The sequence below is a fragment of the Ambystoma mexicanum genome, chromosome 6p, assembly GCF_040938575.1.
Source record: "Ambystoma mexicanum isolate Mex_15411 chromosome 6p, UKY_AmexF1_1, whole genome shotgun sequence".
NCBI classification, from domain to species: domain Eukaryota; kingdom Metazoa; phylum Chordata; class Amphibia; order Caudata; family Ambystomatidae; genus Ambystoma; species Ambystoma mexicanum.
Window position 1 is genome coordinate 1,479,158,977 of NC_090935.1, and position 18,196 is coordinate 1,479,177,172.

General features: G+C 43.0%; 1 protein-coding gene across 2 annotated transcripts in view; it reads left to right on the forward strand.

The window, feature by feature from the left end:
* Positions 1-18,196, forward strand: part of LOC138510562 (cytospin-A-like) — a 1,126,527-nt gene that overhangs the window by 83,636 nt on the left and 1,024,695 nt on the right. The window lies entirely within an intron of this gene.

Here is an 18,196-nt window from a genome sequence, read left to right on the forward strand (position 1 = left end):
GCTAGGTTACTGGAATTTCATTGCAGTTTGCAATGAAGGATACATTTGGAAAGTTGATGAAACCGTTTCCACATCCGGAAATACATTTTTCTCGGATAGCTCAGAGACAAATATGGATGCGTTCAAATTTATTTTGTCCACAAATTGTTAAAAGCAAGGCACAATGTGAACAAAGCTGTATTCGCTTTTTTGTGAGATGTTAGCATGACATCTTTCCATAATGTAAATATAAAATTTGATATTGCCAAATGTTTTGAATCGATGGAGTGCTTCTGACTGATGTGGGTAAAATGCATTGAAGCAGTTTTTATAAACACAGAAGATATGGATTCAAATATTCTTTATAAGTTGCATTAAACAAAAATGCTAAATAGACCAAAAAAATTAGGAGCACTTTCACGTTCTGTAGAATTTTTCTTACTTTAGACATAAAATGAAATAATCCCAAAAATATATAAGTCAAAAAGCGAAAAAAAAGGTTCTTTTAAGAGCCACCATTTTTGAACGAATAAAAATTAAAATGATTTGCTTTCCCCCAGCCCACGCTTGGAATTTGTATGTGTCTGCGGACTATCGCGATGTCCGCGGACTATACAGGCTGCAAAGTGGCCTAAGATTTGGTTTCTCAGTTCGATTTTTTGACTGTGAAAGGTGGCTCCTAAAGCAACAGTTTTTTGTGTTTTTTTTGCTTTTTATTTTTGTTGTTTTTTGGGGATTTTTCCAGGAGAGGGAAGGTAAGGTGGGGGAGGGAACATAGGTAAGTGGCACCAACCACAAAGACAGAGGGGCAGGTGAACAGAGGAATATGTTGGGCGAGCATTCAATTTAAGGTGGTGGGCATTGTTTCTCATGCTCGTGACCGCGGCCTCCAAAGCACTACGAAACTGCTCCCCCCTGCAGATTGGTGCACTGCAGTACACACATAGTACTGTGACTCTCGAAAGATAAGGGTCAACAGCATTTTGTATGGCCTGTGAGGCTGCTGTTGGGATCCTCTGACCCACAGGAGTAGTTTCTTTGGTTACAAGAGCGGTTGAGGAAGATGGAGTAGATAACCTGCTCCTCCCTCAAAAAGGTACCACCTTATTCAGAGCACCCAGGTGGTTGGACCTGGTGTGGCGGTGCATGGAGGTGGTCCCGTAAAAGTACAACCTTGGTTTTATGCGACTGAGTACTCAGTGCATCTAACCTTGGCTGCCTGAGCCTTTGGTACACCCCCAATGGTGGTGAAAGACCGCCACATCCAGGACTCACTCTGGGCGCTGGAGGTAAGCACTTCCTCTACCTCATCTTTTTCTTCCTCTTCTGCATTCTCACACCTGTTCCCCTGTCCATGCCCTCCAGATGGTGGTGGCCCCTGGGTAGGAGGCATGGCAATTACAGATGCCACTGGATTGATTTGGATTCAATTTTCCAAAGCAGGTGCTGCAAGATGCTCTCTCCTGGCCAGATTGAGAATTACTAAAAGTAATAGGTGGGTCCCTTCAGAGGAACTGTCAGCGGACTACCGAGCCACAGATAGGCCTTGAAAAGTAGTAAAAAGGTGTCATATCAACCAGGAATGGGTCATGGAGCTCTGGAAGGGTACACTTTCAACTTGAAATACCCTAGATTGGCAGAAAATGCAGTTTTAAACTGTCTGCAGGGCACGAACACTGAACATGGTCAGGTCGTCATGCTGCATGGGTGCGGTCACATGATGACATCTGCGGAAGTCCACGGCGCTGATGGCCGTTCGCTGACACCCATCGGGAGGGAGACACAGGGTGCATACGCGTATCTATTGACAGAACAGGTGCTCTATCCGCGGGCTAATTAAAAGTGCATCAAGCAAAACACCGGACATGTCCAGACACCGTGCGCTGTCGGAGGGCATCTCTATTTTGTGGACGGACACCCCAAACAGTCGTAGTGTCCGCAGACTATTAAATGGGTTTTAAAAAAAATAAATATGAAATAACAATATACATGATATTTATAGTATAACAAATTAATTTATTTAGGAAAGGGATGGGGTATTGGAATGGGAAACATAAATGGGAGAATTAGGAATGTGTGTACAATAATGATCAGGGGAGGAAGGGAGTGAGGTTTCATTAAAGCGTCCTTCATTTACATTTTGGAAATTTGATGGGGATGATTGCTGGGGACAAGGGAGACAGGTGCAAGAAGGACAGTGATAATGATTATTTGTCCCTCAAAGCCATGGTATTGAAGAAAAGAGCTGGCTTCCATCTCAAGATGACAAATGGCCCTGCTAATCCCCTACTTTTTGTAATCCACCAGGAGGTGACCAAAAAATATTCTACGTCACCCTTACATAAAGACATGTCTACATTTCTCACTGATATTGGATGGACCCAAAGAGGGAATATGGTCTCCAGGGAAACCCTTCATGCACTTGGTAAAAAAGTGGATCTATGGGATTGGCTTGAGAACTTTGCTCATCTAAGTACTCTTAGGTCCTACCAATTTATTAAATATCGCCTGTTTAGTTACATGAAGCCTCAAGCTTACTTATCCCTGTCTCCCTCCAGTAGACTCAGACGTTTTATCATCCTATTTAGATGTGAGCAACTACCGACCCTGTATAAGCGAGGCGCTTGGGAAAAAAATCAGGTTGATAAACGTATATGTCGCCTCTGTAAAATCACAGAATGTTTGGAGACAGCTAGACATGTACTCACTGGATGCTTGGCACTGAGAGCCACGATTGTACGTCATCTGGGGGACTTTGTGCATGATCATGCGACCATACCTGAAATGCCCTTTTGGCTGTACTGTATCAATACCAGTAATATGCACCTATTCGTCGCATTATATAACATCTGGCAACAAGTTGAATTGGAACTAAAATGTGAACTGGAATTATCACAGGATGGATGAAGCCTAAGGGAGTGCATAGAGAATCCCTGTGGCAACAGTAATTAAGTGGGCAAATAGAACTATATAAAGGTTGCATGTATTGCAAGTATGATTTTATTAGTATATATGTGTATACGGTTCGAATTGAATATAATGTAATGTTTGTATTATATGTAATTGTAATATGTAAATTATATGTGTAAAGTTTGAATTTATTTCATACTGTATCACATTAAAGAATTTGATTTGATTTGAATGATTATTTTTAAACACATAGGTTTTGACATCATTTTAAATGTCCTTAAAGTCATTACCAATTTCATCCAATTTTGCGGACACCATCATGATTATATTATGTACAGTTGGGGATAAGGCTTCTCTTTGTGATTCTTGGGATTCTGCATAATTAAATTGGGATGTTGTTTCTTCATGAAAACTATGTACTAAAAGAAAAAATTATTATTATTTCAGTGAGGTCTGTACGAATTACAGTATTTCTTTATATTAAACGATGTATTGTATACCATTAGAGATGTTATAACTAATTTCTTCTTTTCTGATGTTTTCTTCCAACCACTAAAGTGTGTTTGCCATTTCTGTGAAAATACAAAAATAGTGCTTTTTGCTTATATGAAATGTTTATATAATGAATAGTAATAATAGAGAAATAAATACAGTGTACTTACTATTTAGTAAGAGCTTGTTTTTGAATAAGCGCCTGGTGTATGTGAGTCTGTATGCAGAGTTGTACTGAGGTGATAATATGAGGTGTACAGTTATGATTTGTGCTTTGTGCATTCCATTATTTTGTGTGCTAAATGAAAACATAATTTGTACAATTTCAAATGATGATTTTGAACAAAAAGGTATATTTGGGTGTAGTAAATGTACTTAATGTTGTTTTATGTATATGTGTTTGTTGGTTGAAGGGTAGAATATTTTTTGTTCTCCCCTGTGCTTCTGGGCTCTGTGAATGCTATCTGATATCCACAGACATTCGTACTGTCCACAGACTCTACAGCTGATACATTGGGGGTGAGTAAAATATAAGGAACATGTAGCAAATTAAGGGTGCACTGGTAAAAACCTATGAAAATCAGATAAAAACCTTTGTTAAAGGGACGTTATGGTTAAGTTGTACTAAAAAAAACCTACGAAATTTAGTGAACAAGCTTTGCTAAAGGGAGATTATGGTTACAAGTAAAACCAAAAACCCCAGAAATTCAACAGTTATGGTAAGCTAAGCAACCATAACTCGTGTCACCACTGTGCACTGCTAACACTAACACCCAGGACATAAAAGATGACATCGCAAATGTCATTGATGACATCAGATATTAAATTAATTGTGATAAAAAGTACCTACAAGGGCTTTTGTTTACAATGTTGGTAGCAAGATGTCAGATGTGATTAGGAGATCTATCATGAAGTACTTTATGTATTAAAGAATGTACTCATCTAAAGAACATATTATATTGGAGCGTTGTTAATACAGCAACATAATCATACATACACACAGTCAATGTCTGCAGCATGCACCATAGAAGTACAATATTTATTATATGGTATTTTTTGGATAGTAAAATAATGAATGCTACTTTATCAAAGTTTTGAGTAATGTTAAACATGAAATAAATAGCTAACAATTCAAGACTTACTACACACTTGTGTTAGGACAAACAATACATATGAAGACTCACAATGCATACAAATCAGAGGCACAAACAGGGAAACTAAAGTAAGAAAGAAAGAAACAACATCATGTGATCTGTGCTGTCATCATTGTGGTCATAGGCTACGCAACGGGGTTGCGAAGTTAAGGTGGCTTTAGCTGAATTTCAGGGGTTTTGTTACATTAAGTTCTCACCTTAACGTCCCTGCAACTAAAGTTTTTTCCTTGAATCATAACGGTTTTGTTATTCCATAGATTTTTAGAATGCTTCCAGACCACTAGCATGGTCTTTGCCCATGGCCGTGCCCACTGTCTGTATTTTAAAACACTTGAAACCCATCATCAATCACAGACTGATTTTGTCCTGTTTTTGACCTGTTTTGACAGTGGTATTGTTATTTATAAAATACTGCAGGCTTTAAGTACTCACAATGTTTTTAGGCAATGCGCAGTGAGATTACATTATTTGTCATGGACCACACACTTAGGTTAAGCAGCATGCTCCAAGCCCTTTGTTTTATGGCCGGTCTCTTGGTGACTTTGTGATACACCGCATGACCCCAACTAACCACATTTAAGCAGCACAGAACCGGGAAAAAAATGACCGGCTGCAAGAATAACATATGCCCAGGTACTTTCTGCACCCATAACGAAAATCAAATGCTGTCACCCATGAATATATGCACAGTAAGTGAACATATATCTCAAAGTGAAATATACAAATGTAGTTCATTTCACCTTCCCATTAGTAGAAATTAGGCAATATAGCATCGAACTTTTAAAAAAAGTAATGAACACCAGAAAAATAACTTGAGAGAGGAAATCTTCCAATAAATATACTAGCAAAGTATAAAAGCTGCTCACCTTTTAAACCCAGCAATCTGTAGCGAAATATTCCATGGAAACCAAAAATCCCAATATGAAACAAGTGCTTGTGGTCTTGTGGGTAAGCGTCTGCACCGGAAACATGAAAACCTGAAATAAATCCTGGTAGCCAAATACTTGCCAACCTCAAAAAAAAACAAGGGATTGCGTCCGCCCTCTGAAAAAAAGTTATGCTGTCCACCCACATATGTCCTTTACTGGTACCCTGAAAAGCAGTCACAATCAGGGGAGAATAACTGCACCAGTGTCCAAAATTGCAAATTCTCTTGCCATATAAAACTGTGCTCCACCAAGCTGGTATCCACGATATTATCACTGTGTCACTAACAACCTGCCATGATTGATCTCTCAGGTACTACTCCCTGGGTGTCCCACAGGCAGCAGCCCTCTGTTCTATGCCTCCAGCTCGCCAGCCTTGATCACTGCTGAAGCCTCACTCCTGGCCGCTGCGCTCTGTTGCTGTGCCTGGGCTCAATGTGCCTTGCAGTCCCCCCAAAAACGCCTCCTGGGGGACAGCGAGCAATGTGCAGGCAACCAAAATCTTTTGTGGGCCTCACCTGGGTCCCCGCAAGCAGATGCCTCTTGTGTCGTCTATCCATGCACACGCCTCAAGTCTGCAGGCGGGGCTGCCGAGTGCACACAGACATTGGGCCTCCCTGTGGCTCCATGGCTTGGCCGGGCGCCTGCTCCCTCTGGGCCAGGCTAGTAAAAAAGTGGTTTTTGAGGCACTGCGGGATGAGAGGTCCACACACGTCACTGCACAGGGCCACTCCTGGCCTTGTCAGATCCTCTTTTCATATGGGGAGGGCCTGGAGCTACTACGCTATGACGGTCCGCACCCCCTAGCAGTCTCCTTCAAATTGTTTTAATTTTACATTTCTTCCCCAGTTTTTAATGCAACATTTTATTACCTAAAATGGACTACCATAGCCTTCAATTAAAATAATAATAATATTAAAAATATGAAAAGTAATATTAAGTAACATTTTACATCTAGATCAAAATAGAGTCAACCAATTTGTCTCTGAATAGTTTATTATACACTACAGTTAAAACAAAATGTAGGTTTATTTCAGGGAGCCACTCAATTTGAGCAGCCTTTGGAGCTGGGTTTCAACCTTTATACTCGTGTTCAACAATTTCTTTTCTGATAAGTCCAGACCCCATTTTTGAATAATCAGTACATTTCATCTGTTGTCACAGCGGCAGGTGACCTTGCAGTGGTGTCTTTCTCTCATGCTATTGTAATACTGATGCTAGCCCCTGTTAGCATGCGATAATGTGTTAACCTCCCATCAAGCGCACGGTACAGGATGGAGGTTGTGTGACCTCTGGCTTCTTTCAATGTGTCAATCCACACCTTTCAGATGGGCGATTTCTGTCAATCTGAGAGGCAACATGAAGGAGGCCCTGATTATTGAAGCGGCAAGCCCTGATTGGTCTACTCTATTGTGCATAACATTACAGCCCAGTCTTTATAAACCTTATGAAAACCTCCTCCTACCTCTTCAGGTGTTAAATGGCGGTTTTGGGGATCACTTTCTTTATGTTTGCATTGCACATTGTTAGCTTAATCGCCCTGATGTACTCCCCAGTTTCCGCGTACTACAGAATACCTCAAATTATTGGATATGAGATGAGCCCCAAACTGTAGGAGATGTTTGCTGCTGGCTACACCATTATAGAAATAGAGCAATCAGCCTTGACTCTCGGAATGTCCCTCTTGCTGTCTGCTTTGTACTGCACAGCGCAGGAAGCACACCCACAGAAGGGGATAATTGAGCTTCAAGATGAGTTTATGCAGGAGTCAGTTCATGGGGCGGATGGTTCATATGATGAATTCATTGTCTTGCATGGTCTTGAACACCAACGTTCCCTTAAACATTGTCTTACTGCACTTTCAGACGCCTCTGAAATTCCATTGACTCCCTTCACCAAGAGAATAATGAAAGGACTGCAGTTCCCATACCTAAAACTGATTGAAATGGTCTGGACAGATCTCAAGGATTATGAGACACGCTGACAAACCTTTCAACAAGATTTAGGGTACTTTATCTTCCCACTTCTCTGCCTTATAATATAACAATGCCACATACAAGGCTGGTATCATGATCATTTCGAATGGCTGGATCACAGGTCAATTTTGGGACTAAAATAAGGGCTACATGTGATGATCAAGCATCAGTTTGGAGTTAGAAAAGAGCATTGTGTACCCAAAGGTCACTCTCAATTACCCTAAGGCTCTCCTGTGACCAGGGAGATGCAGACAGCTGCTCGCAATCCGAGACATGTCAGATGCTTTAGTGAATATAACTATATTCAATATGTTCGCGAAGGCTACAACTCTCATAACAGAATGCATTCATTTATTAAATTTAAGCAAAGGACTTGAAAAATGATATCCCCTGTGGCATCAAGTCCCCACCTTACAAGTTTGGCCATTTGCACTATAAAGATGGAAAAAGTGTAAAAACTGGTGTAGAGGGGTTAACATTTTCTTGCTCTAAAAGTATAAATGCCTTTGACAAGTTACTCTTGCGAGAGGCACTTGCACTGGATTCCTATACAATCTGCCTAATTTTTGCTGGGGATAAAAACAGACAGATTCCACTCGAATCCATTGGGTTTACGTCAGCAAGAAAATGTCATGCTGGCAAAAAGCCATGTTATTTTTGCAGGCAGAGCGGTACTCCAAAACAGAAATGGTCCATGTTATGTATGCGCCAGCACCATCTGTAAAAGCCAGGAAAAGGCACTAGAGTGCAGAAGTAATGCTAGAGCTTCTGCATTACTTGTTTTGCTCCAGGGGCTGGTAAACATGACATCTCTGTCAGATGGGGCAGTGCACGATACTAATGTGTGATATCAGACCAATAACGTCAGCAGAACAACCATCACCACCATCCCCCATCACCTTGGCATTATGGCCTACCCATGTCGTATCCCACCGCAAAACCATGTTGTAGAATGTTTCCAACCAAGACAAACCGCTACCTGCACTCTTTGCAAGACAGCTGTTTACCTGGTGTAAAATAGTAAACACAGCTTTGCAGTCTCACTTGATCCTGCACTACGTTCAGGACTGTGATGAACACACACACCCTCAACTGCCCGCCCTCTCCCCCAGCAGCCACTCATCATACCACCATAGTCCATACTGTCACTCCAGAAAACATTGCATATGTGCCAACATTGTTCCAGACTGGCTTAGACCCCACAGTCCTTCCTTTCCCCTGCAAACCAAGAGAGGCCTGGTCCCTTAGCAATCTTAGAGGCCAACAAGTCCATGCAGTCCGGCACCAGACCACTTTGTTTATGCAAGGAATTAAAAGCAGATTCAACAGAACTTCGGATATCTGAGATAAGGTAGAGGAAGTGGTGGCACAGTGACTAAGAGCACAACACCTACAGTTGCACATTGTTGCTGCTGACAATGGGTTGAACATCTGTGCTGCCCTATGAATTTACAAGAATGGGCATGAGCATGTATTCACTATGTGTGGCATGTTTTATCAATAGGTGCCAGCCCGCCAAGGACATGATTGCTATGATCCGGTAGAGTTTGGGGAGCCAAAGAATTCATGCGTAGAGTTGGAGAATGGTTTGGCTCTACGAGCCCAACGAGAGTCAAACCAGCAAAATATTCATCCCTTGCCATCTGCCTCCTAACCCTAAAACACAAAACACATACATGTCATCCAGCCTCTTCAACCGCCACAATAAAAAACCAATGCCGGCATCCTCCACGCTGCCATTCACAGCATTAAACCCATACCTGATGCCCTACCTCCCATTTCCCATAATAGGAAAGCTAGACTTTGCACCCAATTTCGGAAGATAAGGCACAGTGAAATTAAATGATTTGTGCACTATCACACACTTTCTGTGTAAAATGGGATTTTATCCCAGTTCTGCATTGTACACACTTGACCCCATATCTTCTCATCTCTAGTGAATTTATATAGTTATATATTATAGGACTGCGGTCACAGTCACATCGTTAAGGTGAGTCAGTCTCCAGTAGGAACCTCGAAATAATTCTATTGGTAATAACTTTTGACTTTGTGATGTATTTATCCGAAATTCTGAAGCTGGTTAAGGATGTGTATGCCCCTTCAGACTGCAAAGTTTCATAAAGATGTGTTAACAAATAAAAGATTTATTAAGAAGACAAAAAGAAAATCAAAGTTGCAGCCTACTTCCCATTAATTTTCCCATAAACAAACAAGGTCACTTTTTGCCAGACTGCACAGCCCAAATTGCTGGACAGATTTGGACCAGGTCCAAAAGAACTTGGGCACAAAGTGTTTAAAATAGGCAGGAGTGTGTGGCCTGTGAGGAGTCCCTGGGCTGTGAGGATCAAGTTGCAGTATTTTTTCCATTTCTACCAAAAGGTGGAGTCACCACCATAAAACACCCGGCTCTACGTGGAGCGTTCCGGAGTGTGGCAGGAGTGTGTTGCCTGTGAGGAGTCCCGGAGCTGTGAGGATCGAGTTGCAGTATTTTTTACATTTCTACCAAAAGGTGGAGTCACCACCATAAAACACCCGGCTCTACGTGGAGCATTCCGGAGTGTGGCAGGAGTGTGTTGCTGTGAGGAGTCCCGGAGCTGTGAGGATCGAGTTGCAGTATTTTTTACATTTCTACCAAAAGGTGGAGTCACCACCATAAAACACCCGGCTCTACGCGGAGCATCATGGAGTGTGTAGCCTGTGTTCCCTGGTGACCGTGGGGACGTGAGGATATAGAGAAGTCAACATGAGTCTAAGGACAGGAATCCCTGCTACACGAGCCCAGGCAAAACGTGCCTTAAAGACAATCACCCCCCGCCCGAAATACGGCTCGATGCAGGGAACGCAGGGCGATGACCTGGTCGCCGAGAAAATACTTCCAAAGGCAGTGGCTAGCCCGTGGCCAAGCCCCTAAGCATCGATCAACAAGTAAGTGGCAATGGGTCGAGATGGAAGAGTGGAGGTGGACGAGGAGCGGGTATGCCACTTACTGATATTTCACAAGACACTGACATTACTAAAAACATTATGCAAAATGCTGTGCATTCTATCAGAGAGTCCTTACTGCGATCTCCAACAGAGTTGCACGCCCTGCACATCGCCCCATCTCTGCCCTCAGGCCCAGTTCCGCCTCCCCTCTGGATTGTAGCAATGATGTTGGCGTCGGCGCTGGCAGTCCCGTGCAGGAGAAAGCGATGCTGCTGGTGACAGGTGCACAGCCCTTTGCACATAGCGGCGAGTGCTCTTACCCCACAGCGGGTGAAGAGGAGGTGTATGGAACTCACTCGAAGGTGCTACTGTTGGATAAAAGTGAAAGCGCACGTCACGTGCGAGCGTTCGCTATGTCCAGTTTCAGTAGTAACTGCAGAGAACCCTCGTCTGCCAACAAGGAGAAGAGGTGGCGGGGTAACAGGAAGTCTGATGATTATATCATATTGCATAAGGAGGATGGATCGAGAGAAAATACCCATGCAACGTCCTGATTACAATCCCTAATGCGAGGTGGAAACACAGTAACTATTCCCCCATTAAATTAATGGTGTGGAAGATAGTTGCAAATATAAATAAGCCACACCCCTCAAAAAAGACTGTCGATAATGAAATAACCAGCTTGTTTACACCAAGTAGTGGGTTGAGTTCGCTACAAGACCAGATGCAAGTAATACCTATGGTATCCTCCATCCATACCTATGGTATCCATTTGCCCGAGGAAGAGGGACTAGAAGAAGTATGGGAACCTATAGGCAATCAGAGGGTTCAAGAAGAGATCTTAAATCCAAGCCAGCACACCACCCGACGCAATTCATTAGTAATCGCAGATCAGGTTCTCGGAGACTTAGCAGCCATGAACACTAAGCTGGCCGGCACAATGAGATCAAATAAGTGTAATGCCAACGATACCGACAGCTAGCATGTCTTATCAGGACAATGACATGAGATTTCTAGTTAATCTAGAATCTAATACCCCTTCATTTGACACAAGAAATGATGAAATTCGGGTATTGCAAAAGAGGATCAGACATGATTTGAGTCCAGAAAGTGATGCTTGCGGTTCGCAAAAACGCTTTAAGTGCCAGGGAGGAAGTTGACTCCTTACAATCTTAATGCGCCCAGAGCTGCGCCTGTTCCAATACAGAATCAAAGAGAATTAGACGTGGCATCTTCCTCTCCGTCTTCAGACAATTAATATAGCTCACCAAACGAAAGACAACGGATGCATCACGATCCTAAGTCCCAATTACCAAAAGCTCAAGGTGGCCAACAGTCAATTGCAGTGATTGCGGAGAAAGTAATTAGTGAATTACGCCCAATACTGATGTCAGCAAGCACAATAGCAGTGGCTCCTTTAACAAAGCTATTTGAAAACCTGAATGAGAACTATCGTGATCAGACGACGCTAATAGCCCTGCTAAATTCAAAAATATTAAAACTGGAAGCGGATTTGGTCGACATGATGACTCAAATTACGGTTACAAGGCGAGGCAATGATATCTCGCTAGCAGTACTGAAGGATTCCCAGAAAAATAATTCGGAAGACAAAATACTTTTGGCAGAAGTTACCAGACAGGCCCTAAACTTATTGCAGAAAGAACAAGATGGAAGGGCTCGTTCAGAAAGAAAGGTAACACTAAATGAGAGACAATCATCGTCGGGCCTTCCCATGCAATCTGTCGATACTGGACTAGTTCCGGGTCTCCCAGCAACTGTCAACCGGTTAGAAAAAGGGGATGACAATGTGAATCAGAAAACACAACCGAATACAGATAAAGAGAAGGAATTGTCAAAAATGCTGGTATTAGAGGAGGACGGCACGGACGATAGGTCGAATGAAGAGGCTGACCACCAAGTGAAGGTTTTGGCGGGCACTGGCAATTCGTGTGCACCTGCTACCATAGACCTCACAAAGGTTATATGCCCTCGATGACTGTGCCTGTGGTGACACAAAGACCGGAACCAGTCTCTTCTACAAGCCGAACCATGGAGGACATCCAAATTGTACAACCAAAGACTAAGCTGCCAGTAGTCCCTTCTGAACAGAAAGATGCAGAATGGTTTGATATGTTTGAAAAATCGCAAACATCAACTAAATTACAAAAATTGACGAAAGGAATTGAAACTGAATTGAAACATGGCAAATGTAAGAAAAAAACAAAAAACATGCCAATGCAAGAAAATTGAAATGCTCGTAATTCAGCTAAATTTTTTAGAAACATAAAAGCACTGAATGTTACCTTTAACAATTCCGAGACATCGAGCGAAGAGGCTGGAAAGGAGACAGTTGAACCTAAAAGAAATGGTTTGTCCCCGAGCAAGAATGGAGGAAGTGGAAAGGTGAACGGAAATAAAGCTATAGAGGAGAGCAGTGATGAGGGCAATGAGGACGAGGAGCTGATGAATATGTCGACATACTGTGGGATGTATTTACCCATGCATCCGAGCCCTACCTCAAAACTGTGCAGTACTGACATGAAAACATCATGATGGCCAGAGCTTCCCAGAAAATGCACAGGGAAATGCATGAAGAATAGGCTGCCATTCATTTTTGCCGATGTTATGGGCACAGAAGGAGACTGCCTAAAACCACCATTGGACTACCCACACAGTAGTCTGAAACCATTGGGAATGGCAATGCTGATTGCCAAATGCAACCTAGAATTGTGGGGAATTCATTTCTTAAATCCCAAAAATGGGTGCAGTACCCGTACTCACCACTATCCAAAAGCCGGCAGTTTAAAACCACCCTGTGTTTCTCTGAAGGCAAGCCAAAGTGCCTATTTCAAACATTGCAATATGTGCAAAATATTCACTGAACACCAGCAGACATTTGGTAGAATGGAGTTTTGTGTGCCTACAAAATCTGGGAAATGAAGAGCCCAGAACAATGCTTATAACAAACTGGCTGAGCTATGGAGTCAGCAGTTTAAGTTGCACTGGATTTAAAGACACTAAAATCTAAATGTTTAAATTGACTGAGTGACCTACTTTTGAGTGTCACATAGGTTGCAATTGTTTAAATGTCTTAGTTTTGCACTTAGAATCAGCATTCTAGCTGCATGTGTAAAATTGCAAGTTAATTTAAAAAGCAACAAATAACATGACAGTAGCTGAAAGTCTGGCTTAAGGAACTTGATTCTGCCTGGCAACTACCCCCATCAGCAGTGAAACTTGAGTCACCACTGTGTTCCCAGGCCAACCTTCCTTTTGCTGCCCACACTAAGGATATGCCATCTATCTGATAATGGAATTACCTGTGCTCTGCAAGAGAGTGAACAAAGCCCTCTTCACTCAGGCAAAGGTTTTTATTACCGCAGTCGTAAAATGTAGCTTCCTCTTGGCAAGAGCTGGGAGGGGCACTGCCTGTGAGAGCAAGCTGGCTTGGCAGAAACTGGAAAGACTGGTTTCTATACCATGTGACCTGGGAAACCACACCCCTTTGGAGCCAGAACATAACTTTAAAAAGATGAATAACTCATAGAGCGGACATGTGAAAATTTTATAAATGATACCATAATTCTTGTGATTTTTCTGCCCACATTTTAAGAGGTTTTTCGACCCGGTGGCATGTTCAGGGGGGTTTTAGCGGAAAAATGGATATTACTCTAAATGTATGCATGTTAAAAATCTGAAACTTCATCAGTTAATGTCCCTACTCCCTGCACACATGTATGTAAAGTTGGGTCAATGTCAGAAATTGCAAAATCAGTTAAAAAGTGAAATATGTGCCATTTCTGAATGCAAGCTCCCAGGAAGAGCAGAGTTTGAACAGGGGATACCTCCTGTAATGCATGATGGGTGCATATGATTTTAAAACAATATGTACCTCTGCAAATATGTATTTGTTTCAAATCTAGATTTGTGTGTAAATTGACAGGAGGAGTGGACTTTCTGCAGGCTGTAAAATGACATCACTCTGACTCACAGTTCATTCCCCAATCAAATGATAAATGGAAGTTTGACCAATTAGAAGCTGAGAGAGAGGTAGGGTCAGTGATGCTAGAACACACCCACATTCTAAACACATAAAAGCAGACAGACAGGACAGATAGAGACTCTTCCAAATCCATCTGCAGCGGGACGCTCTGCCGGAAAAATCCATATTTACCTCCATCAAACCTCCAGAGAGAAAGCAGTGCTGTACCCAGAGAGACCCAGACCAGCAGAGAGAGCTGACCCAGATCACTGTGAAGTGCAGAGGCCAGACCAGACCAGACCAGAGTCCAGTCTAAAACCCTGACCAGATCCGTGATGAGGCCCATTTAATTCAAGAATATAGTGTGAGTACCTAGAAAACTGTGCAGAACCAATCTCCTAGTTAAAATCATATAATTCAATCTATTTAATCTAAGTAGAACTGCCTCCTAACTGTCACCTGTCATTTGCAAAGCTGTCACTTGTCATTTTCTAGTCGCAAGCTGCACTTGTCTTTTTGAACTTTAAAATTTCAAATCTGAAAAACGACCTTCACAAAATCGCTCATATCTCCGCAACCGTTTGTGCTAGAGACTTGCAATAACTTTCATCTGAAAGGTTAGAATCGTGGCTTTCCTACGAACCTAGAACCGCATTCCTACCCCTTATAGTTTTACCGCAATCGCGGAACACGCATCCGCGAATTTTACCGCGATTTGCAATTTCTTCACATGTAAAAACTGCTGCTGTTTGCTTTCCATTTGCCAGAAATTCGTTTAACCTGCTAACTATCCCTGCATCATTGCTAGTGTGAGCCTGGACTAATATTAACTAGATACCACTCACCCTGAACCTCTGAAAGGGAATTAAAAAGCGTTTCCAGCATATTTCTCATCCATTGCTAGCACATATCAAAGCATTTGGGCCTGTGTTTTCAAAACTCCTATCTGTGTTTTAAACTTCTGTTGTCTAAGCTTGCTGGATTGAACTGATTACATTGATTGCATTTCTGAGAACTGTGTGCTTTCCTCCCATTTCCTTGCATTGCATAAAGAGGGGGGGAGTGAATAGCCAGAGAAAAGTGATTACATTGTTTGGTTGAAATCATATTGAGTATTTTCTGTACTGCATTCATTGAATATTGCATCCACCTGAGCTTACATAAAGCATCCTCTACCACATTATACTTTTGTTCCTATTTACCAGTGTGCTATCTTATCCATTTCATGTCAACTCATTAGTGATTATAAAGAAGTGTGCTAGTGCCAGATTCTCCATTGTTAATCTTTAACATATCAGATTAAGGGTGATATTCAAGTATTAATTTATTATAAAGTGTGATATATCTATTTTAAATTATCAAATAAACCTTTTAAACTTGCAAAACAGAACTACTTCTTGGCTCAGTGGGGTCAGGGGGATTCCAAGAGAGGGGTGTTATATAGGGGTAGTCATCCAGAACGCATGAACTGGACCTAAAGATATATCAATAAGGGTTTTCATTCAGTATTATAGACTAGGCGTTGACTTAGCTGTAGTGTTGAATTGAATCCTCTTACAAATTGGGGGCTCGAGCCGAGACGTTGGGTTAGATTTACCACTTGTGCAACTTAATACAGTGTGCTAACTGACGGGATACATACATCCGGTCGGATCACCACGCTGCATTACGCTGTGAAGCATTCCTCAAAAGGGACACTCCAAGAAAAGTTCTGTTCTGCAAAAATAAAATACAAACTTCTGTAAGTCAGGACAGAGACCAATCTCTAGAATGACGACCTTAGTAGACATGAAAATGGCCAGAGAGCACCTCTTGCATAAGCTATTTGTGAGAGGTGAATGGACCGAACAGGGCCAGGATGCGTGGTTGCAGGCAATCACACAACAGGTCACTGAAACAGGGGCAGATATATATAGAGATCAGGGTCCATTACATGTGGCCCTGAGTGAACTATATATGGCTCCTAAAGCCAAAGAGGAACACAATAAGATTGCCAGGATAGCAGCATACCTGTACCTATATATGGGAGACATGCAGGATAGATGTGCTGAAAGCCAAAATCTGGCAAATAGGCAACAGATGGTGTTAGAGAAGGTCCAATCTGACCTGGTCTCTTCTGAGCAGAGGCTGCAGAGGAGCCAGGAGTCAGAAAATGACAGCAGACTGTACATCACTAAAATGAAGGAGGATATGGATGTGCTGCAAAAGGAAAAGTCAGAACAGGATACCAGATTTCTGGCCCTGCAGAAGGAGCACCAAGACAGTTTGGACTCCTTACTGCAGAGCCAGAAAAAGCTGGAGCAACAATTAGACTTTAACAGGGCATGCACGGAGCAGGTAGCCACCCTGCAAAGTCATCTAGATAGAGTGAAGGTAGAGAGCAACAAGCTGATCTTGAAAGACCTGGATACCCAGGCAGAGTTTGATGAGGAGCGCCAAAAAGCTGGTGCCCTTCAACGGCAAAGGGACGACCTGGCGGCACAAATGCAGGCTCTTAGTCAGGAAAGAGACGCCTTAGGCCAGGAAGTCTGCCATTTAAAAAGAAAAATGGAAGAAAATCACCTGGCCCGCCAGGGACTGGGTGACCTCCAAAAAGAACACCAGAACTTGGTAGAGCACACCAGAAGGGTGGAAGATGCTCTAGCAAGAAAGGAGCAGGCCAATAGGGACACAGCTCAGGAGGTAACCCTCCTGCAGCAAAGACTGGCCCAGTTCTCCAGGACCACCCAGGAAGCACAGAGGGAAAATGAGGCCCTCTGTCAACACAATGATAGGCTCCAACAACAGGTAGCGATGCAGGAGAAACTGATAGAGTCGAGTAAGGCCTTAACAGAGGAACTGAAGGCACAAATGCAGGCTCTTGCATTGCAACAGGGAGCAGGGGCGGATAGAGATGAGGTTCGCTGGGAAAGGGAAACTCCGGAGCATAACCTCAGGAGCCCTAGTACCAGAGGCCCTCATACCTCTCAGTCCCTGGATTCTGCCACCCACCATGTTCCCTGGCGCACATGAGCGTAGGGCCACAGGGATGGCAGATTACTATCCAGCTAAGAGTATGGGGCTCATAGGCCAGAACCACTCAGGAATGGAGGGGTGGGCATCCGGGTATGGGCACCCAAGTACAGTACAGTTCAATGGGGAACCCCAGGAGAGTAGGCCCATTAAGGGCATCCTGAAAACCTCTGCCCAGTTAGGTCAGTGGAGGGGGTACCCATCAAATCCTGGCAGCAAGGAGGAATCTGAAGACCCCTCTGAACTGCGCAGGACGCAGGAGACCAGGTCCCCACATCCTGCCAGCCATTCCCAGGCTCGCAGAATCCGGGAAAACCTGGAAGAACAGACGGGAACCTCTGGGAGCAGTGCCTCTGAGTCCGAGGAAGAATGGACAAGGGTTACCCGAACCAAAAAGGCCAATAAGGCAAAAAGGGCCTTGCTTAAGGACCCCTTAAAGCAGATTAAGGCGATCAGGAGCGTCATCACGCCTTACCATAAGAACGCTAAGTATTCTGTTTGGGAGCACTTAGAGTTGTTTGAACAAATGATGGAGACTTTCCATTTGAAGGACAGCCAAAGCTGTATTCAATATGTAAAGTGGACATTCTCCCCGGAATACTCCTGTTTCTTTGCGGGGCTGGAGGACCAAAATCATTTAAGATGGTCCACATATAAGGCGGCCATCCTGAAACATTTTTCTGTTCACAGAAATCCTCAAGAGGCTCGCAAGGCGGCCTACAATTTGCAATGTGGGGAGGATCAGGCCCCACGAGAATTTGTGCAGGAGTTAAAGCGTGCTTTTGCGCAAACCACCAGAAGGGTGCGCACAGATAGTAGAGAGTTTGTCAATACATTTTT